This window comes from Triticum dicoccoides, chromosome 5B, assembly GCF_002162155.2.
Source record: "Triticum dicoccoides isolate Atlit2015 ecotype Zavitan chromosome 5B, WEW_v2.0, whole genome shotgun sequence".
In the NCBI taxonomy this organism is placed as follows: Eukaryota; Viridiplantae; Streptophyta; class Magnoliopsida; order Poales; family Poaceae; genus Triticum; species Triticum dicoccoides.
Genome location: NC_041389.1, coordinates 712,815,621 through 712,840,248, shown reverse-complemented (window position 1 = coordinate 712,840,248; position 24,628 = coordinate 712,815,621). Strand labels below are relative to the sequence as shown.

At 47.5% G+C, this 24,628-nt stretch overlaps 1 pseudogene; it reads left to right on the top strand.

The window, feature by feature from the left end:
* The window catches only part of LOC119310688, a 42,909-nt pseudogene extending 18,509 nt beyond the window's left edge, over positions 1-24,400 (top strand).
* The last annotated feature ends 228 nt before the right edge of the window (positions 24,401-24,628 follow it).

The window sequence follows — 24,628 nt, the reverse complement described above, 5'->3', positions numbered from 1 at the left end:
AATAAGATGATCCCTCATAACAATTTCAAGAAAGTGTTCTCCCTAACTGTGCACCGTTGCTAAAGTTCGTCGTTTCGAAGCACCACGTGATGATCGGGTGTGATAGATCCTTACATTCACATACAATGGGTGTAAGACAGTTTTACACATGCAATACACTTAGGTTAACATGACGAGCCTAGCATGTACAGACATGGCCTCAGAACACAAGAGACCGAAAGGTCGAACATGAGTCGTATGGAAGATACGATCAACATGGAGATGTTCACCGACGATGACTAGTCCGTCTCACGTGATGATCGGACACGGCCTAGTCGACTTGGATCATGTATCACTTGGATGACTAGAGGGATGTCAAATCTGAGTGGGAATTCATTAAATAATTTGATTAGATGAACTTTATTATCATGAACAATAGTCTAAAATCTTTGCAAAATGTCTTATAGATCAAATGGCCAACGCTCATGTCACCATGAACTTCAACGCGTTCCTAGAGAAAACCAAGCTGAAAGATGATGGCAGCAACTATTCGGACTGGGTCCGGAACCTGAGGATTATCCTCATAGCTGCCAAGAAACAATATGTCCTAGAAGCACCGCTAGGTGATGCACCCATCCCAGAGAACCAAGACGTTATGAACGCTTGGCAGTCTCGTGCTGATGATTACTCCCTCGTTCAGTGCGGCATGCTTTACAGCTTAGAACCGGGGCTCCAAAAGCGTTTTGAGCGACACGGAGCATATGAGATGTTCGAGGAGCTGAAACTAGTTTTCCAAGCTCATGCCCGGGTCGAGAGATATGAAGTCTCCGACAAGTTCTACAGTTGTAAGATGGAGGAAAATAGTTCTGTCAGTGAGCACATACTCAAAATGTATGGGTTGCACAACCGCCTGTCCCAGCTGGACATCAACCTCCCGGACGAGGCGGTCATTGACAGAATCCTTCAGTCGCTCCCACCAAGCTACAAGAGCTTTGTGATGAACTACAATATGCAGGGGATGGTGAAAACTATTCCTGAACTATTTTCAATGCTGAAATCAGCAGAGGTAGAAATCAAGAAGGAGCATCAAGTGTTGATGGTCAATAAAACCACTAAGTTCAAGAAGGGCAAGGGAAAGAAGAACTTCAAGAAGGACGGCAAGGATGTTGCCGCGCCCGGTAAGCCAGTTGCCGGGAAGAAGTCAAAGAATGGACCCAAGCCTGAGACTGAGTGCTTTTATTGCAAAGGGAAGGGTCACTGGAAGCGGAACTACCCCAAATACTTAGCAGACAAGAAGGCCGGCAACACTAAAGGTATATTTGATATACATGTAATTGATGTGTACCTTACCAGTACTCGTAGTAACTCCTGGGTATTTGATACCGGTGCCGTTGCTCATATATGTAACTCACAGCAAGAGCTACGGAATAAACGGAGACTGGCGAAGGACGAGGTGACGATGCGCGTCGGGAATGGTTCCAAGGTCGATGTGATCGCCGTCGGCACGCTACCTCTACATTTACCTACGGGATTAGTTTTAAACCTCAATAATTGTTATTTAGTGCCAAGTTTGAGCATGAACATTGTATCAGGATCTCGTTTAATATGAGATGGCTACTCATTTAAATCCAAGAATAATGGTTGTTCTATTTATATGTGAGAAATGTTTTATGGTCATGCTCCGATGGTCAATGGTTTATTCTTAATGAATCTCGAACGTAATGTTACACATGTTCATAGTGTGAATACCAAAAGATGTAAAGTTGATAACGATAGTCCCACATACTTGTGGCACTGCCGCCTTGGTCACATTGGTGTCAAGCGCATGAAGAAGCTCCATGCTGATGGACTTTTAGAGTCTCTCGATTATGAATCATTTGACACATGCGAACCATGCCTCATGGGCAAGATGACCAAGACTCCGTTCTCCGGAACAATGGAGCGAGCAATCAACTTATTGGAAATCATACATACCGATGTGTGCGGTCCAATGAGTGTTGAGGCTCGCGGAGGATATCGTTATATTCTCACTCTCACTGATGACTTGAGTAGATATGGGTATGTCTACTTGATGAAACACAAGTCTGAGACCTTTGAAAAGTTCAAGGAATTTCAGAATGAAGTAGAGAATCAACGTGACCGAAAGATAAAATTCTTGCGATCAGATCGTGGAGGAGAATATTTAAGTCACGAATTTGGTACACACTTAAGGAAATGTGGAATCATTTCACAACTCACGCCGCCTGGAACACCTCAGCGTAACGGTGTGTCCGAACGTCGTAATCGCACTCTATTGGATATGGTGCGATCTATGATGTCTCTTACTGATTTACCGCTATCATTTTGGGGATACACTCTAGAGACAGCTACATTCACTTTAAATATGGCGAGGTCTAAATCCGTTGAGACGACACCGTATGAATTATGGTTTGGGAAGAAACCTAAGCTGTCATTTCTAAAAGTTTGGGGATGCGATGCTTATGTCAAGAAACTTCAACCTGAAAAGCTCGAACCCAAGTCGGAAAAATGCGTCTTCATAGGATACCCTAAGGAAACCATTGGGTATACCTTCTACCTTAGATCCGAAGGCAAGATCTTTGTTGCCAAGAACGGATCCTTTCTGGAAAAGGAGTTTCTCTCGAAAGGAGTAAGTGGGAGGAAAGTAGAACTCGATGAAGTACTACCTCTTGAACCGGAAAGTAGTGCAGCTCAGGAAAATGTTCCTGTGGTGCCTACACCGACTGGAGAGGAAATTAATGATGATGATCAAGGTACTTCGGATCAAGTTGCTACTGAACTTCGTAGGTCCACTAGGACACGTTCCGCACCAGAGTGGTACGGCAACCCTGTCTTGGAAATCATGTTGTTAGACAACGGTGAACCTTCGAACTATGAAGAAGTGATGGCGGGCCCAGATTCCAACAAATGGCTTGAAGCCATGCAATCCGAGATAGGATCCATGTATGAAAACAAAGTATGGACTTTGACAGACTTGCCCGATGATCGGCGAGTGATGGAAAACAAATGGATCTTTAAGAAGAAGACGGACGCGGATGGTAATGTTACCATCTATAAAGCTCGACTTGTCGCTAAGGGTTATCGACAAGTTCAAGGGATTGACTACGATGAGACTTTCTCTCCCGTAGCGAAGCTTAAGTCCGTCTGAATCATGTTAGCAATTGCCGCATACTATGATTATGAGATATGGCAGATGGACGTCAAAACGGCATTCCTTAATGGTTACCTTAAGGAAGAGCTGCATATGATGCAGCCGGAAGGTTTTGTCGATCCTAAGAATGCTAAAAAGGTATGCAAGCTCCAGCGATCCATTTATGGGCTGGTGCAAGCATCTCGGAGTTGGAACATTCGCTTTGATGAGATGATCAAAGCGTTTGGGTTTATGCAGACTTATGGAGAAGCTTGCGTTTACAAGAAAGTGAGTGGGAGCTCTGTAGCATTTCTTATATTATATGTAGATGACATACTTCTGATGGGAAATGATATAGAACTTTTGGACAGCATTAAGGCCTACTTGAATAAGAGTTTTTCAATGAAGGACCTTGGAGAAGCTGCTTACATATTAGGCATCAAAATCTATAGGGATAGATCGAGACGCCTCATAGGTCTTTCACAAAGCACATACTTTGATAAGATTTTGAAGAAGTTCAAAATGGATCAGTCCAAGAAAGGGTTCTTGCCTGTTTTGCAAGGTGTGAAATTGAGCTCAGCTCAATGCCCGACCACGGCAAAAGATAAAGAAGAGATGAGTGTCATCCCCTATGCCTCAGCCATAGGATCTATTATGTATGCCATGCTGTGTACCAGACCTGATGTAAACCTTGCCGTAAGTTTGGTAGGAAGGTACCAAAGTAATCCCGGCAAGGAACACTGGACAGCGGTCACGAATATCCTGAAGTACCTGAAAAGGACAAAGGACATGTTTCTCGTTTATGGAGGTGACGAAGAGCTCGTCGTAAAGGGTTACGTCGACGCTAGCTTCGACACAGATCTGGATGACTCAAAGTCACAAACCGGATATGTGTATATGTTGAATGGTGGAGCAGTAAGCTGGTGCAGCTGCAAGCAGAGCGTCGTGGTGGGATCTACATGTGAAGCGGAGTACATGGCAGCCTCGGAGGCAGCGCATGAAGCAATTTGGGTGAAGGAGTTCATCACCGACCTAGGAGTCATACCCAATGCGTCGGAGCCGATCAAACTCTTCTGTGACAACACTGGAGCTATTGCACTTGCCAAGGAGCCCAGGTTTCACAAGAAGACCAGGCACATCAAGCGTCGCTTCAACTCCATTCGTGAAAATGTTCAAAATGGGGACATAGAAATTTGCAAAGTACATACGGATCTGAATATCGCAGATCCGTTGACTAAACCTCTTCCGCGAGCAAAACATGATCAACACCAGAACTCTATGGGTGTTCGATTCATCACAATGTAACTAGATTATTGACTCTAGTGCAAGTGGGAGACTGTTGGAAATATGCCCTAGAGGCAATAACAAAAGTATTATTATTATATTTCCTTGTTCATGATAATTGTCTTTTATTCATGCTATAATTGTATTATCCAGAAATCGTAATACACGTGTGAATACATAGACCACAATATGTCCCTAGTGAGCCTCTAGTTGACTAGCTCGTTGATCACCAGATAGTCATGGTTTCCTGACTATGGACATTGGATGTCGTTGATAATGGGATCGCATCATTAGGAGAATGATGTGATGGACAAGACCCAATCCTAAGCATAGCACAAGATCGTGTAGTTCGTTTTGCTAGAGCTTTTCCAATGTCAAGTATCTCTTCCTTAGACCATGAGATCGTGTAACTCCCGGATACCGTAGGAGTGCTTTGGGTGTACCAAACGTCACAACATAACTGGGTGACTATAAAGGTGCATTACAGGTATCTCCGAAAGTGTCTGTTGGGTTGACACGGATCGAGACTGGGATTTGTCACTCCGTATGACGGAGAGGTATCACTGGGCCCACTCGATAGTGCATCATCATAATGAGCTCAAAGTGACCAAGCGTTTGGTCACGGGATCATGCATTACGGTACGAGTAAAGTGACTTGCCGGTAACGAGATTGAACGAGGTATTGGGATACCGACGATCGAATCTCGGGCAAGTAAAATACCGATTGACAAAGGGAATTGTATACGGGGTTGATTGAATCCTCGACATCGTGGTTCATCCGATGAGATTATTGAGGAGCATGTGGGAGCCAACATGGGTATCCAGATTCCGCTGTTGGTTATTGCCCGAGAGCCGTCTCGGTCATGTCTGCATGTCTCCCGAACCCGTAGGGTCTACACACTTAAGGTTCGGTGACGCTAGGGTTGTATGAATATGAGTATGCAGCAAACCGAATGTTGTTCGGAGTCCCGGATGAGATCCCGGATGTCACGAGGAGTTCCGGAATGGTCCGGATGTAAAGATTTATATATGGGAAGTCTTATTTTGGTCGCCGGAAAAGTTTCGCACGTTATCGGTATTGTACCGGGAGTGCTGAAAGGGGTCCGGGGGTCCACCGGGGGGTCCACCTGCCCCGGGGGGGCACATGGGCTGTAGGGGGTGCGCCATGGCCTTTATGGGCCAAGGGCACCAGCCCCAAGAGGCCCATGCGCCAAGATATAAGAAAAGGGGGAGAGTCCTCAAGGGGGAAGGCACCTCCGAAGTGCCTTGGGAAGGATGGACTCCTCCCCCCCTTTGGCCGCACCCCTTCCTTGGAGGAAGGGGCAAGGCTGCGCCCTCCCCCCCTCTCTTGCACCTATATAAAGGGAGGGGGGAGGGGTGGCCGCACCCTGAAGCCCTTGGCACCTCCCCTCTCTGCTACACCTCCTCCTCCTCCCGTAGTTGCTTAGCGAAGCCCTGCCGGAGTTCTGCTGCATCCACCACCACACCGTCGTGCTGCTGGATCATCATCAACCTCTCCTCCCCCCTTGATGGATCAAGAAGGAGGAGACGTCATCCGCTCCGTACGTGTGTTGAACGCGGAGGTGCTGTCCGTTCAGCACTAGGTCATCGGTGATCTGAATCACGGCGAGTACGACTCCATCAACCCCGTTCCATTGAACGCTTCCGCACGCGATCTACAAGTGGTATGTAGATGCAATCACTCTCCCATGACTCGTTGCTAGATGAACTCATAGATGGATCTTGGTGAAACCGTAGGAAATTTTTTAATTTTCTGCAACGTTCCCCAACAATATTAACTTCAACTCTTGGAACATCTCATATGCTCCATGACGTTCAAAACGTTGTTGAAGACCTGGTTCCAAGCCGTAAAGCATGGCACACTGAACTATCGAGTAGTCATCAGCTTTGCTCTGCCAGACGTTCTTAACGTCGTCAGTTGCATCTGCAGCAGGCCTGGCACCCAGCGGTGCTTCCACGATGTAATTCTTCTGTGCAGCAATGAGGATAATGTTCAACTTACGGACCCAGTCCGTGTAATTGCTACCATCATCTTTCAACTTAGCTTTCTCAAGGAAAGCATTAAAATTCAACGGAACAACAGCACGAGCCATCTATCTACAACAAACATAGACAAGCAAAATACTATCAGGTACTAAGTTCATGATAAATTTAAGTTCAATTAATCATATTACTTAAGAACTCCCACTTAGATAGACATCCCTCTAATCGTCTAAGTGATCACGTGATCCAAATCAACTAAACCATGTCCGATCATCACGTGAGATGGAGTAGTTTTCAATGGTGAACGTCACTATGTTGATCATATCTACTATATGATTCACGTTCGACCTTTCGGTCTCCGTGTTCCAAGGCCATATCTGTATATGCTAGGCTCGTCAAGTTTAACCTGAGTATTCCGCGTGTGCAACTGTTTTGCACCTGTTGTATTTGAACGTAGAGCCTATCACACCCGATCATCACGTGGTGTCTCAGCACGAAGAACTTTCGCAACGGTGCATACTCAGGGAGAACACTTCTTGATAATTAGTGAGAGATCATCTTAAAATGCTACCGTCAATCAAAGCAAGATAAGATGTATAAAGGATAAACATCACATGCAATCAATATAAGTGATATGATATGGCCATCATCATCTTGTGCTTGTGATCTCCATCTCCGAAGCACCGTCGTGATCACCATCGTCACCGGTGCGACACCTTGATCTCCATCGTAGCATCGTTGTTGTTACGCCATCTATTGCTTCTACGACTATGGCTACCGCTTAGAGATCAAGTAAAGCAATTACAGGGCGTTTGCATTTCATACAATAAAGCGACAACCATATGGCTCCTGCCAGTTGCCGATAACTTCGGTTACAAAAAATGATCATCTCATACAATAAAATATAGCATCACATCTTCACCATATCACATCACAACATGCCCTGCAAAAACAAGTTAGACGTCCTCTATTTTGTTGTTGCAAATTTTACGTGGCTGCTACGGGCTGAGCAAGAACTGTTCTTACCTACGCATCAAAACCACAACAATAGTTTGTCAAGTTGGTGTTGTTTTAACCTTCGCAAGGACCGAGCGTAGCCACACTCGGTTCAACTAAAGTGAGAGAGACAGACACCCGCCGGTCACCTTTAAGCAACTAGTGCTCGTGGCGGTGAAACCAGTCTCGCATAAGGGTACGCGTAATGTCGGTCTGGGCCGCTTCATCTCACAATACCGCTGAACCAAAGTATGACATGCTGGTAAGCAGCATGACTTATATCGCCCACAACTCACTTGTGTTCTACTCGTGCATATGACATCTACGCATAAAACCAGGCTCGGATGCCACTGTTGGGGAACGTAGTAATTTCAAAAAAATTCCTACGCACACGCAAGATCATGGTGATGCATAGCAACGAGAGGGGAGAGTGTTGTCCATGTACCCTCGTAGACCGAAAGCGGAAGCGTTAGAACAACGCGGTTGATGTTGTCGTACGTCTTCACGGCCCGACCAATCAAGCACCGAAACTACGGCACCTCCGAGTTCTAGCACAAATTCAGCTCGATGACGATCCCCGTACTCCGATCCAGCAGAATGTCGGGGAAGAGTTCCGTCAGCACGACGGCGTGGTGACGATCTTGATGTTCTACCGTCGCAGGCCTTTGCCTAAGCACCGCTACAATATTATTGAGGATTATGGTGGAGGGGGGCACCGCACACGGCTAAGAGATCAAGAGATCAATTGTTATGTGTAGAGGTGCCCCCTGCCCCCGTATATAAAGGAGCCAAGGGGGAGGGGGCGGCCGGCCAAGGAGGGGCGCGCCAAGGGAAGTCCTACTCCCGCCGGGAGTAGGACACCCTTCTTTCCTAGTTGGAATAGGAGAAGGAGGGAAGGAGGAGGGAGAGAGGAAGGAAAGGGGGGGCGCCGCCCCCCTCTCATTATCCTATTCGGACTGGGGGGGGGCGCGGCCCAGCCCTTGCCTCCTCTCTTCCTCTCCACTAGGGCCCATGTAGGCCCATTAAGCCCCCAGGGGGTTCCGGTAACCTCCCGGTACTCCGGTAAAATCTTGATTTCACCCGAAACACTTCCGATATCCAAATATAGGCTTCCAATATATCAATCTTCATGTCTCGACCATTTCGAGACCCCTCGTCATCTCCGTAATCACATTCGGGACTCCGAACAAACTTCGGTACATCAAAACTCATAAACTCATAATATAACTGTCATCGAAACCTTAAGCGTGCGGACCCTACGGGTTCGAGAACTATGTAGACATGACCTAGAACTGTTTCCAGTCAATAACCAATAGCGGAACCTGGATGCTCATATTGGCTCCTACATATTCTACGAAGATATTTTTCGGTCAAACCGCATAACAATATACGTTGTTCCCTTTGTCATCGGTATGTTACTTGCTCGAGATTTGATCGCCGGTATCCAATACCTAGTTCAATCTCATTACCGGCAAGTCTCTTTACTCGTTATGTAATGCATCATTCCGTAACTAACTCATTAGTTACATTGCTTGCAAGGCTTATAGTGATGTGCATTACCGAGAGGGCCCAGAGATACCTCTCCGACCATCGGAGTGACAAAACCTAATCTCGAAATACGCCAACTCAACATGTACCTTTGGAGACACCTGTAGAGCTCCTTTATAATCACCCAGTTACGTTGTGACGTTTGGTAGCACACAAAGTGTTCCTCCGGTAAACGGGAGTTGCATAATCTCATAGTTATAGGAACTTGTATAAGTCGTGAAGAAAGCAATAGCAACATACTAAATGATCAAGTGCTATGCTAACAGAATGGGTCAAGTCAATCACATCATTCTCCTAATGATGTGATCCCGTTAATCAAATGACAACACATGTCTATGGTTAGGAAACACAACCATCTTTGATTAATGAGCTAGTCTAGTAGAGGCATACTAGTGACATTAAGTTTTGTCTATGTATTCACACATGTATCGTGTTTCTGGTTAATACAATTATAGCATGAATAATAAACATTTATCATGATATGAGGAAATAAATAATAACTTTATTATTGCCTCTAGGGCATCTTTCCTTCACTTGCATCAATAATTGTTGTTGATGATTTCGTTGTGTTGGATGCTACCAACAGTGCCAGCCGGAAAATATCTCCTTACGGCCGACATGCACACTTAATCAACTTCACGAATGATCCTAAGGTTTTCAAATATATTCCACGCAAGCTTAGATCCCTCCACTTTAGGGATTTTGTGAAGCTGCAACTACCAAAAAAGGCATTCTCTCCATGCAAGTACATACGTGTCTTGGACTTAAGTGGACATTCAGCTAAAGGTCAATCTGCTCCAGGTATTGTGGTTCTTCTATCTTCTGTTAATCAATTAAAGCTAATTAGGTATCTTGATGCCACATGCTGGCCAATAACATAACTTCCTAAGTATTTTCATGAACTTCAGAACATTGAAATTCTTATTTTGTCCAACTCCTTGCTTGAAATGTTGCCTGACAGTATTGGTCACCTCAGCAAACTTTGCTATTTGGACGTATCTGGCACCAGCAGCCTCATTAAGCTACCTGCATCACTTGGGGAGCTCTCTCATCTCTTTTTCCTCAATCTATCCGGGTGTTGTATACTCCAAGAATTGCCTGAATCAATCTGTGAGCTTACATGTTTACACCACCTAGACATGTCGGATTATCATGCTCTTCAAAAGCTCCTTGATAAATTTGGTAGCCTTCGCAAACTCTCTTTTTTAAACTTGTCAAGTTGTTCAAAGCTCACCAAACTACCTGATAATCCTAGTGTCGGTGTCAAAACCGGCGGATCTCGGGTAGGGGGTCCCGAACTATGCGTCTAGGCGGATGGTAACAGGAGACAAGGGACACTATGTTTTTACCCAGGTTCGGGCCCTCTCGATGGAGGTAATACCCTACTCCTGCTTGATTAATATTGATGATATGGGTAGTACAAGAGTGGATCTACCACGAGATCAAGGAGGCTAAACCCGAGAAGCTAGCCTATGGTATGATTGTTGTTCGTCCTACAGACTAAAACCCTCCAGTTTATATAGACACCGGATAGGTTAGGGTTACACAGAGTCGGTTACAATGGTAGGAGATCTACATATCCGTATCGCCAAGCTTGCCTTCCACGCCAAGGAAAGTCCCATCCGGACACGGGACGAAGTCTTCAATCTTGTATCTTCATAGTCCAGGAGTCCGGCCAACGATAAGAGTTCGGCTATCCGGACACCCCCTAATCCGGGACTCCCTCAGTAGCCCCCGAACCAGGCTTCAATGATGATGAGTCCAGCACGTTGATTGTCTTCGGCATTGTGAGGCGGGTTCTTCTCCAAATTCCATATACTTGTTGAATAGTGTCCGGCTTCTGATAAATGCTGCGCTCCTCGGCTTCTATGCCCAATAATGGCCATCTTCCACGTGTTTGAATGAATGCGAACAGCCAGGGTATTTTTACAATTACCCCCCTAGCCGCGCAAATGAGCCGCCTATAAAAGGGGCAAGGATCTAGATCTGAGTCACACCATCCCCCCTTTGCAAGCTTTCATCAGAGCGCCTCTGACCAAAGCCCATTCCATCATGGACAGTCGACGCGGCTCCTCTTCTCGCGCTCCCAGCCCTCAGCCAGGAAATTGGGAGAGATGCTCCGTCCCGCATAGCGAGCTAGTTATACTCCAAACCAAGGGATTTCTCCCCCCGGCCTTCATGGTTCCGGTTTGAGCCGGACTTGCCACCTACAAGGGCGGAAAGCAAGCGGAGAGCGTCCCCGATCCCTCTAAAGGAGAGCGGGTATGCTTCATATCTTATCTAGTAAGAGGCCTCGGATTTCCCATCCATCCGTTTCTCCGGGGGCTCTTGGAGTTCTACGGCCTCCAATTGCACCACCTTACTCCTGCCTCCATCCTGCACATTGCGGGCTTCGTGGCCCTTTGCGAACTATTCTTGGGCTTCGAGGCTCATTTCGGACTGTGGAAGAGAATATTCTGCCTAGTACCCCGTTCTCATGAGGGGTCAATATATCAAGTGGGCGGAGCCGAGCTATGGCGCATCGCCGGGACCGGATACCTATCTGGAACCCCAAAGAAGGCGTCCGAAGACTGGCCTTTGGAATGGTTTTACATGGAGGACATCCCGCTGTCGGATCCTGTTCGGATCGGCCTTCCGGAGTTCAGCAATACTCCTCTGAAGAAGCGCCTAAGCTGGCACCCTCGGAGCCCCCGGAGAGAAGATGACCGGGATGTCCGTTATTTGATGAGCCGAATAAGGTTACTGGCTCATGCCGGATTGACCATGACAGGAGTCATGGCAATCTGCATTATGAGGGGAGTGCAGCCGCTCCAATACAGGGGCCACCCCATGTGGGACTTCAACGGGGAGGACGATCCCACCCGCCATGGCCGCAAAGGGCCAGGATCGGTCACCGAACTGGTGAAGATCTTGTCTGCCATGTACAAAGGAGAGGAGGAGGATTTCCTCCGTGTCAACCCACTGAAGGAGTTTTCTTCGAATAATACTCGAAGCTGGGTAAGCAAACATCTTTGTGACCTGTCCGATCCATGTTCCCGTAGTTAAATATCTCATTTCATGGTATTTGCGCAGGAACTGCGCCGGACTGTGGAGAAGATACATAGCCCGCCCCCACAACCCGAGGATCCGGAACGGTCCCTCAATCCGACCTCCGAAGAGGATCCGGACATAAAGGTGGAGTTGATCGACGGGGTATTCCACCAACTTAGCATCGACAATGCGTTGGTCGCCATTACGGCTGATTACCCCGGAATACTTCCAGCCTCCCAGGTAAATGAGACCGAGATCCCAAAACCCTGATAACGACCCATCCATGCTTATTTTTGATCACCGTATACCAATGGTGCTTCGCAGGGGGTACCTTCGAGGCAGGAAGCCGAGCCTGCGGCGGCTGGCCAACAAAGGGCAGTGCGACCCCGCAGGCTAAAAAGAAGTGCGGTCCGGATCGAAACTCCGCCGCAACGGTATGGCATGTCACCATACTCCCAGGATTGATTCCTGGAAGGCGTACTAACGCTGGTACCCTTTTCAGGAAAAAGAGCGCTCGCCGGACTGAGTCCGGAGAGGTTGCCGATCGAACCTTCACCGGACAAGCTTCAAAGCCGGGTCCGGAGGCTGAGGCGAGCACGAGACGTGCGTCGGATGCTCCTCCGACAGAGGATGCCGACAGGTTGTCCGCCACCAACTCCGAGGTGGAGAGCGCCTTGAACCACAGGCGCCGCCGGACAGTTCTTCGTGACGCGTGTTTCTCCCAAGAGGCCTTGAATGCCTTTGATTTGGGATATGCGCACCTCCTGCCGCTCAAGATGGACTAGCCAGAGCCACGGAGCAATATGTGAAGGACATACGGGTAAGGAAATTTGACAGTTATATGTGCCAGTAGCCCCCGAGACTTAAAATAGTTAGAATAACTGATTTAAGGATCATTTGTTATGCAGGATCTTACAGAAAAGAATACCCGACTGTCTCAGGAGCTTGAAGAGTGCAGGGCCCATCTTGAGGCCGCACTAGCCGCTACGGGGGGAGCCACAGAGACCCCCTCTGGTAATATATGCTTGTTTTAAAAAATAAATAGTTTATGAAGTGCGGCGGGTGTGTAAAGCTGACAAAAACATTGCAGATGGCACCGGACTAGATCCGGACAAGCAACAGCTCTTACGCCAGTTAAAGGCCGGCGAGAGCGTGCTTACGAGGGTGCAGCAGGAGAAGAATAACCTCCAAGACGCCAACACCAAGCTGGGTGAGGAACTGAAGGACGTTCGTGCCCAGTTATCTGACTCCGTAAAGGAGAATCGGTGGCTTCGTCACGGCATTTTCAGTAAGTGCTTGAGAGAACTTTGAAAGAGTTCGGCGAGGAAGGCGACTAACATAAACATGTATGTAGGTTTGCTCACAGGTCGTCCTGAGGAGGAGATGCCCAATTCTTCGGGTGATCTTCTTCCCGAATTGCGTCAGCTGCACGAACGAGTCCGGCAGGTGATGAAAGGCATCGGCCAAGCCTTGTGGCCATCTATCTCCCTGCCCGAAGGCAATGGGGAGCTGGCGGAGCGGCTTCAAGGGGCACGGTGGCGCTTCCGGCTATGGAATATATCGGCCTGCCGTCAAGGCGCCAGGGAGGCCTGGGCCATGGTGAAGACGCGGTACACGAAGGCTGACCCAAACCATATGGCCGAGGTCGGACCTGTGGGGCCGGATGGGATGGAGATCCCTGTAAGCTTAGTGTACGGCCAAGTAGAATTGGCCGCCAAGTATTCCCAGCAAGATTGTAAATTAGATAGCCTATTAGATGGCATTGAGGAGGAATACAATGAGTCAAGTTGACTATGTAAAAATATGACATGAAAAAAATGTCTTCTAGCCGGATTGTAGATCGTTTGTCGTAGCGGACTTTTTCGCTTCGACCTCCGGACCCAATAGTCCGGAGTGTGTCCGAATACCTTCGTGGTTATATAAGAACCGTGGTATGCATGGAGACAAGGCGTAGGGGTCATTGTTGCTGTATCAGACAAGTGCCCAACTAGTTATGTTATATTACATGGGTAGTAAGAAACATCTTCCAGGGAGAATAGTTCCGTTAAGGGTTCCTTTTGCTGGGATGCATGCCCTAAAGTGCATGTCAAAGCTCCTATGAAAGCAGAAAATCATCTGGGGGCAGATGGGTAAAAAGTTAAAAATCATCTTTCAATTCACCGACCGAATATTCCCTTAAGAACGCTAGCTTTCGGCTTCACCCAGTCTGAGGTACACATCCGGCTGACCCGGCAGTAACAATCACAGAGGTGCTCCCTTTACCACCTAGCCGAACAATCGGGAACGTAGGGGTAAGCACAGGAGCCAGGCAACCCAGCTTGGCCAAAACTTAAGTCATATCAATGCATATAATGGTGAATAAAAGGTATATGCGGAAGTTTAACGCATGTATTGGGTATGAAGCCCGTATAAATAAGCTTCTGTTAAACAAGCCCCCAGGTTTAATGAGCGCGGATAGCGCGTCAAGTGTGTGCGGAAAAAGCGCAAACGAGCCTCTAAAGGATACAAGAAGAAGGAGGAAGGAGAGAAATAAAAGACAGCAAAAAGCAAAAATAAAGAATGCGGACGGAGGAAAGAGACGAACTTGGAGTCCTGCACTTAGGCGTAGAATCTTCGTAGACGGGCTGCGTTCCATGGGTTCGGCTCGAGTCGGTTATCCGATGCGTTTCGCAGACGGTATGCTCCGCCGGTCAGGACCTGGTCGATGATGAAGGGACCTTCCCATTTGGGCTTGAGTTTGTCCTTTTTCTTGTCCGGCAGGCGTAGAACTAGTTCGCCAATGTTATAAGCTTTGGCCCGTACTTCCCTGCTTTGATATCTTCGAGCCTGCTGTTGATAGAATGCGGAACGAGCTTTTGCCACGTCGCGCTCCTCCTCCAATGCGTCCAAACTGTCCTGCCGATCGAGCTCGGCTTCTCTTTCTTCATACATGCGTACGCGAGGTGCGTCATGTATTATGTCGCAGGGCAAGACTGCCTCTGCGCCGTACACCATGAAGAATGGTGTAAATCCGGTAGTACGATTCGGCGTGGTCCGCAGCCCCCAGAGTACGGAGTCGAGCTCCTCGACCCAGTGCGTGTTAGATTCCTTGAGGGACCGCACTAGTCTGGGTTTAATGTCGCTCGTGATTAGACCGTTTGCCCGTTCGACTTGGCCGTTGGTTTGAGGGTGATAGACTGAGGCATAATCGAGCTTGATGCCCATGTTTTTGCACCATGATTTGACCTCATTGGCCGTGAAGTTGGTGCCATTGTCAGTGATTATACTGCGGGGGACACCGTAACGGTGCACTACCCCTGATATGAAGTCTATCACTGGTCCGAATTCGGCCGTTTTAACTGGTTTGGCCGCTATCCATTTGGTGAATTTGTCCACCATGACCAATAGGTATTTTTGCTTGTGGGTTCCTCCCTTGAGGGGTCCAACCATGTCAAGCCCCCATACCGCGAACGGCCAGGTGATGGGTATAGTTTTAAGGGCGGTGGGTGGCATGTGGCTTTGGTTAGCAAAAAGCTGGCAACCGACGCATCGTTGGACTAAGTCCTGCGCATCTGCCCGGGCTGTCGGCCAATAAAATCTTGTACGGAAGGCCTAGCCTACAAGGGCCCGGGCTGCGGCGTGGTGCCCACCCAGTCCGGCATGAATTTCAGCCAGGAGGTTTCGCCCTTCCTCTTCGGAGATACACCTTTGAAGGACTCCGGTAGTGCTTTTCTTATAAAGCTCTCCCTCATGGACTTTATAGGCTTTAGAGTGCCGTACTATGCAGCGAGCCTCATTTTGGTCTTCGGGGAGTTCCTGCCTAGTTAGGTAGGCTAGGAATGGTTCCGTCCACGGGGCGATAACCGCCATTATTTCGTGAGCAGAGGGTGTTATCTCGGGGGCGGAGCCTCCGGTTGTGTCAGAGTGTTCGGCGTCAGGCGGTGCGGTTGGGTCCGGATTGTTATTGCCGGACTCCCCTTACCATAGTACGGATGGCTTGAACATCCGTTCCAAAAAGATATTGGGTGGGACGGCATCGTGTTTTGCACCGATGCGTGCCAATATATCCGCCGCCTGGTTGTTATCCCGGGCTATATGATGAAATTCGAGCCCTTCGAACCGTGCTGACATTTTTAGGACCGCATTGCGGTATGCTGCCATTTTCGGATCTTTGGCGTCAAAGTCTCCGTTTATTTGAGATATTGCGAGGTTTGAATCCCTGCGCACCTCTAGGCGTTGAATGCCCATGGAGACTGCCATCCGGAGGCCGTGCAGAAGGGCCTCGTATTCGGCTGCGTTGTTGGAGTCCGTATACATTATCTGAAGGACATATTGGACTGTGTCCCCGGTTGGGGACGTCAGGACGACGCCAGCCCCCAGGCCAGCCAACGTTTTGGAGCCGTCAAAGTGCATGATCCAATTGGAGTATGCGCCGTACTCTTTAGGGAGTTCGGCTTCAGTCCATTCGGCCACGAAGTCGGCCAAAACCTACGACTTAATAGCTCGTCGTGGCTTATAAGTTATGTCGAATGGAAGGAGCTCTATGGCCCATTTAGCAATCCGGCCCGTCGCGTTGCGGTTGTTTAGAGGTACTTCGGAGGCTACCGTTATCAAACACTCTTGAAAGTAGTGTCGCAGCTTCCGGGATGCCATGAACACCGCATATGCTATCTTTTGATAGTGTGGGTACCAGGACTTGCATGGAGTTAGGACAGTGGACACATAATAAACCGGTTTTTGAACAGGGAACCGGTGCCCGTCCGTTTCTCGCTCGACAACGAGCACCGCGCTGACAACTTGATGTGTTGCGGCGATATATAATAGCATTGGTTTGCCCACGTTGGGCGCGGCCAGGACCGGATTTGTTGCCAAAATGGCCTTTATTTCTTCGAGTCCGGCCGTGGCGGCATCCGTCCACTCGAAGTGCTCGGTGCGGCGGAGGAGGCGGTAAAGAGGTAATGCCTTTTCTCCTAAACGGGAGATAAAGCGGCTTAGAGCCGCTACGCATCCCGTCAGTTTTTGTATTTGTTTGAGGTCTTTTGGAGTATCCAATTGTGACAGAGCTCGAATCTTGGCTGGGTTTGCTTCAATTCCTCTACCGGACACAATGAAGCCCAGGAGCTTTCTGGCTGGAACGCCGAAGACGCATTTTTCCGGATTGAGCTTGATGTCATATTTTCGAAGATTGTCGAATGTGAGCCGCAAGTCGTCTACTAGAGTTTCGGCGTGTTTGGTTTTGACGACCACGTCATCTACATATGCTTCCACTGTTTTGCCGATCTGATTTGCTTGACATGTCTAGATCATGCGCTGATATGTTGCGCCGGCGTTTTTGAGCCCAGAGGGCATTGTGTTGAAGCAGAACGGGCCGTATGGAGTGATGAATGCTGTTGCAGCTTGGTCTGGCTCCGCCATCTTGATTTGGTGGTAGCCAGAGTACGCGTCGAGGAAGCACAATGAGTCGTGTCCTGCTGTAGCGTCAATAATTTGATCAATTCGAGGGAGGGGGAAGGGATCCTTTGGGCAAGCCTTATTAAGGTCTTTGAAATCAACACATAGGCGCCAGGATTTATCCTTCTTTGGTACCATCACCAGGTTCGCTAGCCAGTCTGGATGTTTTATATCTCTGATGAATCCGGCCTCCAGAAGTTTGGCTAGCTCCTCTCCCATGGCCTGTCTCTTGGGTTCGGAAAAGCGCCGAAGAGCTTGTTTGACTGGCTTGAATCCTTTTAGGATGTTTAGGCTGTGCTCGGCCAGCTGACGTGGGATTCCTGGCATGTCTGAAGGGTGCCAGGCAAAGATGTCCCAGTTTTCTTGTAGAAATCCTCGTAGTGCGGCGTCTACATCAGGGTTTAATTGTGCCCCGATGGAGGCCGTCTTTGCAGGGTCCGTTGGGTGGACTTGGAATTTGACTATTTCATCCGCTGGTTTAAAAGAGGTGGAATTGGATCTTTTATCAAGTATCACGTCGTCCCTGTTCGCCGTGGAGCGCATCGCGGTGAGTTCCTCGGCCACTAGGGCTTCGGATAGTGCCTCGAGGGCTAGTGCGGCTGTCTTATTTTTGGCGTGGAGTGCTATATTCGGATCACTAGCGAGAGTGATGATTCCGTTGGGACCGGGCATTTTAAGCTTCATGTACCCATAATGGGGTATAGCTTGAAAAATTGTGAATGCCTCTCGTCCTAATAAAGCATGATATCCTCTGTTGAACGGGGCCACTTGAAATGTGACCTCCTCGGACCTGTAATTGTCCGGCGAGCCGAACACTACGTCCAGCGTGATTTTTCCTGTGCAGCATGCTTCCCGGCTGGGGATTATTCCTCTAAAGGTTGTGCTGCTTCGCTCAATGCGGTTCCAGTCTATTTCCATTTTTCGGAGGGTTTCCTCATAGATGAGGTTTAGTCCGCTGCCGCCATCCATGAGTACCTTAGTAAGGCGAAAGCCGTCTACTATCGGGCTAAGGACCAATGCGGCAGGTGCCCGGGCAGTTCGGAATTTAGGTTCGTCACTGGCATTGAAGGTAATAGCCGTGTCACTCCATGGATTTATTGTTGCTACTTGGTAGACTTCGGCAAGGTTGCGGAGTTGTCGTTTTCGCATGTTATTTGATGCGAAAGTCTCGAAGACTGTTAACACCGTACTGGTGTTGCTGGGCTGGGATTCTGAAGCTAGAAGCTCTTCGCCACTTTTGGCCACCTGCCGTAGTATCCAACATGCTCGAAGGCTATGAGTTGGAGTGGCGCCCTCTGCGCTATGAATTTTGCAGGGTCCGTTTAGCCAACCCTCCAGTACGGTTCCGTACCCTTTAGGGGTTTTTGGTTTTTTGGTATTCAACCCAGGTGCTTGATAATGATGCACCCTTTTGTTCCGGACTAGGGATGTATTCGGGGCCGGATTATCCCAAATTTTACTTTCGGTTTTCCAGGCGCTCTCCATCGCACAGTACTTTTGTACTATGGTCACCAAGTCAGCAAAGCGTGTAATTTTGTGACGACTTATGGCGTTTAGGATTCCCTTGTCCGTGCAATTATTGCAAAAAATTGGGATTGCGTCCTCCTCTCGGCAGTCCTTTATCCTGTTCATAACCAGGAGGAATCTGGCCCAGTAATGATGTACTGTTTCAGCAGGCTCTTGCCGAATTCGAGAGAGATCGCCAATGTTTGGGTGGGCGGGTGGCACTAAATCTGGAACCCCGTCCAATTTAGGACTCAAGGGCCGAGAAGTTTCCGAACTGGGAAATTTGGATTTTTGAGTGTTATCCAATGAGTCCGGCCCGCCGCCTGACTTTAGGTTCAGGGCTTGATCTCCGTCCCTCCGCAGGAATCCGGCATGGAGGGATCGGGAATCCGGACGTAGCTAGTCCTTAAGGTAGAAGAATAATCGCCGCATTGCTCCTCTATCACAGCAACATGATGGGTAGCCTGGGGAGAGTTGATCTCTCTCAGATCGGTTTTAGGCCCGATCCGGTCGTAATCTGTGGCGACTCCCAGGGCGGCGATGCGATCCAAGAGCTCGTTTATGGGGGAGAGCTCGATCGGATCTAACTATTCGGCAAGTTCCAAACTAACATGGAGATTGGTTTCGATGACTCGAGAGGTCATCGTCGGCGCGGCGGCCGAAATAGCGGTCATAAGAAAACCGCCTAGCCGAAGAGTCTGGCCAGTGGCCAAGGCTCCTTTGGTGATAGTGTCATCTTTAAAGACGAGTCGAGGCATCCTACCTGACGGCGACGGCACAGAGGAACTCTCAATGAAAGCACCAATGTCGGTGTCAAAACCGGCGGATCTCGGGTAGGGGGTCCCGAACTGTGCGTCTAGGCGGATGGTAACAGGGGACAAGGGACACGATGTTTTTACCCAGGTTCGGGCCCTCTCGATGGAGGTAATACCCTACTCCTGCTTGATTAATATTGATGATATGGGTAGTACAAGAGTGGATCTACCACGAGATCAAGGAGGCTAAACCCTAGAAGCTAGCCTATGGTATGATTGTTGTTCGTCCTACGGACTAAAACCCTCCGGTTTATATAGACACCGGATAGGTTAGGGTTACACAGAGTCGGTTACAATGGTAGGAGATCTACATATCCGTATCGCCAAGCTTGCCTTCCACGCCAAGGAAAGTCCCATTCGGACACGGGACGAAGTCTTCAATCTTGTATCTTCATAGTCCAGGAGTCCGGCCAACGGTAAGAGTTCGGCTATCCGGACACCCCCTAATCCGGGACTCCCTCACCTAGCTTTCTGCATTTAGAGCATCTGAACCTATCTGGGTGTTGTGTACTCCAAGAGTTGCCTGAGTCAATCTATGAGCCTACATGCTTACACCACATAGACATGTCAGATTGCTGTGCTCTCCAAAAGCTCCCTGATAAATTTGGTAGTCTTCTTCAACTCTCATTCTTAAACTAGTTAATTTGTTTAAAGCTCACCAAACTACCCGATAATGTTGGCTTCCCGTGCTTAGAGCATCCGAACCTATCAAATTGCCATGAGCTAGAAAACCCGCCAATTGATTTCGGCCACCATCAGAAACTTGACTTCGTGAACCTCTCTGGTTGCTACAATATTTCAGTGTTGCCAGGATCATTTTGCCAAATTAATCGTTTGAAATACCAAGATCTTTCAGATTGTCATAACCTCGAAGAACTCCCTGAATGTATTGATTGTTGTGTTAACCTGTTACACTGAACCAGTTTTTTTTCAGACTTCAGTTTAGTTGTTTTGGTTTTGTGAATAATGGCCAGAAGTACGCTGAGTTCATGCTGCGGCAGAATAGGTCTAGCGTATATTTCTCTGTAAGTTGTTGGCCACGATCAGGCCGTGGGATGGCACGGGATTTCTGGATCGTGGGCAGCTAGTTTGTTACGCAGTTGAATAAAAGAAGGAAAACGGAAAAGGATGCGGTAGTACGCGTCGCAAAATACTGTCTCCTCTCTCCTTTCCCTGTTCGTCAGTGTTCTTCAGAGAACAAACTGAATCCACCCTCGCGTGTGTGTGTTCTGGGATTTACTCTAACATTGATCACCTCTCCGAGCTTGAATATTTGAACCTAACAAGTTGTGCTAGGCTCCAACTATTGCCTGAGTCACTATGCAAGTTGTTTAAGCTGAGGTGTCTCTATTTGTCTTATTGTCTGAGGCTTAGTGAGTTTCCCTCATTTGGCGACCTTAAACTTCAAATACTGCACATAGATGACCTATTTTCTATGTATGTCTTCCCTGATAGCATTGGTGAAATGACAAGTCTCACTCAGCTTGTGATCGATATGGCAACTCCTGATTTGCATGAAAAGGTTAACGCCATTTTAAAGCGTCTAAATCTTGTGGGAACAGTAGAGCATCAGGTACATGAGATAGCAACTACAGGATGCAGCAGTATAGTGCATCTTGCGGGATTGACTTGTTCAGAGCTGATACTTGAAGGCCTTCATAATGTCAGGAATCCAGAAGATGCAGATGGAGTCAAACTACGTGATAAATCAGAAATTTGAATACTAAAACTTCACTGGGGAAATAAACGAGGTAAATCTGTGCTGGGCAGGCTCGTACCTCCTCGCACTCTTGAAAACTTTTGGCTAACTGGGTATAGCAGCAAAGATTTCCCAAACTGGATGTTTCACATCTCGTTCTACCTCCCTTTTCTTAGCGAACTGACTCTTGCTGATTTGGAAGCATGTGATTGTCTTCCTCCAATCGCGGCACTTCCAAATTTAAGAAGTCTGCATCTGGAAGACATTCCCAACATTAGAAAAATCGGTAAGGAATTCTATGGAGAAGGCGGACCTTGTTTGAAACTAAGAGCACTGATAGTGAATTAAATGGAAAATTTAGCGGAGTGGTGGACAACAAAGTCAAGTGACGAAAGCCAAGAGTTTCTAATCCCTAATTTGCATCATCTGGCGGTACGTGACTGCCAAAAGTTGAAGTTCGTACCATATCCCCCAAGAAGTATGATTTGGATTTTGAACAACAGCGACACGGTTTTGCCGGAACGAGAATTTGGAAAACTCTTATCGCCTATTCGTCCTTCTGAGGTGATTATAAAGGGGTGTAGTTTTCTCAAGACAAGTGGGATAGACTTCAACACTTTCCCACCCTCGAGAAATTTGATTTAAACTCTGTCAGTGGCTTGAGGGCTTTGCCCGAGGTCATGCAATGCTTCACCTCACTTACTAGCCTATATTTATTTTCGTTGAAGGATCTGGAAACACTCCCGGTATGGTTGGGCCACCTCGGCTATCTAGAAAAAATTAGCATTTGTGATTGCCCCAACCTGACATATTTTTCTGAAAGCATGAAAAACCTCACCGCTCTTAAAAAACTGTTGGTAAAAGAGTGCAAAGGCCTGGAAGCATTACGGGGATGGTTGGGACAGTTGACTTGCCTAGAAGAAATTCTTATCGAGGATATCCCCAACCTAAAATCTTTGCCTGAAAGCATGAAGAACCTCACCGCTCTTAACAAACTGTACTTCACAGAGTGCAAAGGCCTGGAAACATTGCCTGGGTGGTTGGGACAGTTGACTTGTCTAGAATATATTTTTATCGAGGATTTACCCAACCTGACATCTCTGCCTGAAAGCATGAAGAACCTCACCGCTCTTAAAATGCTAACTTTGATAAAGTGTTATGCCCTCGAAACATTACCTGAATGTTTTGGACCGTTGACTTGCCTACAGGAACTTATCATCAGCGTTTGCAACTTGAAATCTTTGCCAGAAAGCATGAAGAACCTCACCGCCCTAAAAAAGTTGTCCTTGAGATTGTGCAAAGGCCTGGAGATATTACCTGATTGGTTGCGACATCTGACCGCTCTAGAAGCACTTACCATTGGCAATTGCGACAACTTGACATCTGTACCTAAGAGCACGAAGAACCTCACCGCCCTTAAAAAACTGAGGTTGATAAGCTTCAAAAGCCTGGAGATATTACCGGAATGGTTGGGACATTTGACTGCTCTAGAAGATATTGGAATTGGCCATTGCCCCAAATTGATATCTTTGCCTGGAAGCATACAGAGTCTTTCTGCTTTGATGCTACTCAAAATTGTTGGATGTCTAATATTGATTGAGAGGTGCCAAGGGGAGGATGCGCACAAGATTTGTCACATCCCCAGAAGTCAAATTCAGCTGAGCTGTTGTGCAGAATTTTTGGTCTCTTATGGAGATCAGAAGTGGAACAAGGTGGAAATTATGGACGTCACGGCCGCGGCTGAGTAATTCCGTCTCGACCTCTGATTCCCTCTGCCCTTTGGTTGGAAGACGACGATGTTCATCTTTGTTCCTTCTCTGAGGCCATCGTCGCCGCCTACCTCTCTCCATCTTTGTTCCTAGTGGCTACATTCAAGGGTACGGTGTTCTGTGCTGGAGTTGGCCCCAGGTGCTGCAGAGGATGTAAGCGGCGTGAATCCTTCTTTTTCTACTATACTTACTTAAATTGAAAGAATATCTTTTCAAACAGGCAATTTTTACAGTGCCATAACATGCATCCAGATGACATCCACATGACTTGCTAATAATTTTTGTAGAAAGGAATTAAACGACATGGTTCTTTTGCCCGAGGAGAGGAACTCCTGCCCCTGCAAAAAAAAAAGAAGAGGAGAGGAACTCCTGCATGTCAGCTTTGAGGCCACCACCCCGTAAGATTTTTAATTTCAAATCAACCATTCAATGCTTCTTTCATGAATGTAATTTATCTCTTGTGCCACTGCTTTACTACTTTTGCTGTACTTGTTAATGTGGCTACTGTGTACCACTTGCAGATAGTGCAAAATACTACCGGGTGTGTATCACCGATACTGGTCAGATGCTTCATGATACTTCAGGTGACTCGGACGGACATGATCAATACCACGCCCGGGGCCCATATGTAAGGGAAGACAACACTATTCACTCTGCAATGGCCGTCTAATTTTTTTTTTCGAGGGTACGCAAATTGCGTACCTTAATTTTGCAATGCTGAATTAATTTGCAGAGGGTACTTGCTTATTCATTTGGTTCTTTAGAGCAAAAAAGGGCGACAGACGTTATTAAGAATTAAACTTAACAGGTTTTACATCTTTATTACAGCTCCAGTTTGTGTTGTGAAACTTTTCCAAGCAAAGCCAGAAGAGGAAAAACTGCATGCAAATGAAACAATTGACAGAGAAACAAAAGCAGGAGTATATCTCATTACAGCTCAGGTATGTAAAGACCATCTTTATCAGCGTCATCACGGAGCTCCAGCCATGTAATTCATCTGGTTTTGTAAAGTCATTTATAAGGTTCTCGAATCTGTCCTGTTCCTGTTCCCAAGCTGAAGGAATCTGTGCGTCAAGGCATACAGAGTTTCCCTTCTTTGAACCTGCTCAAAATCGTCGCCTGTCCATCTTTGTTCCCGGTGGATACCAACAAGTCTTGGAAGCTGTCCTGTTGGTCCCAGCTGCTGCTGTAGAGGTGGTAAGCAGCCTGGATTATACCATGCATTTGCAACTTTTTTTATCCCTTTCTATAGAGTTTTTCAAGGAGCAGACACGTATGTATATATAGTTGTTGTTTTCGTATGCTAAGGTACAGTCTTCTTAGTTGTAGCTAATCTTCTGAACATTTAGGAACTGAACTTGCTGCTAACCAAAGGGACTTGGAACTACTGCAACTTCTTATTGGTTCTCTTCTCTGTCCG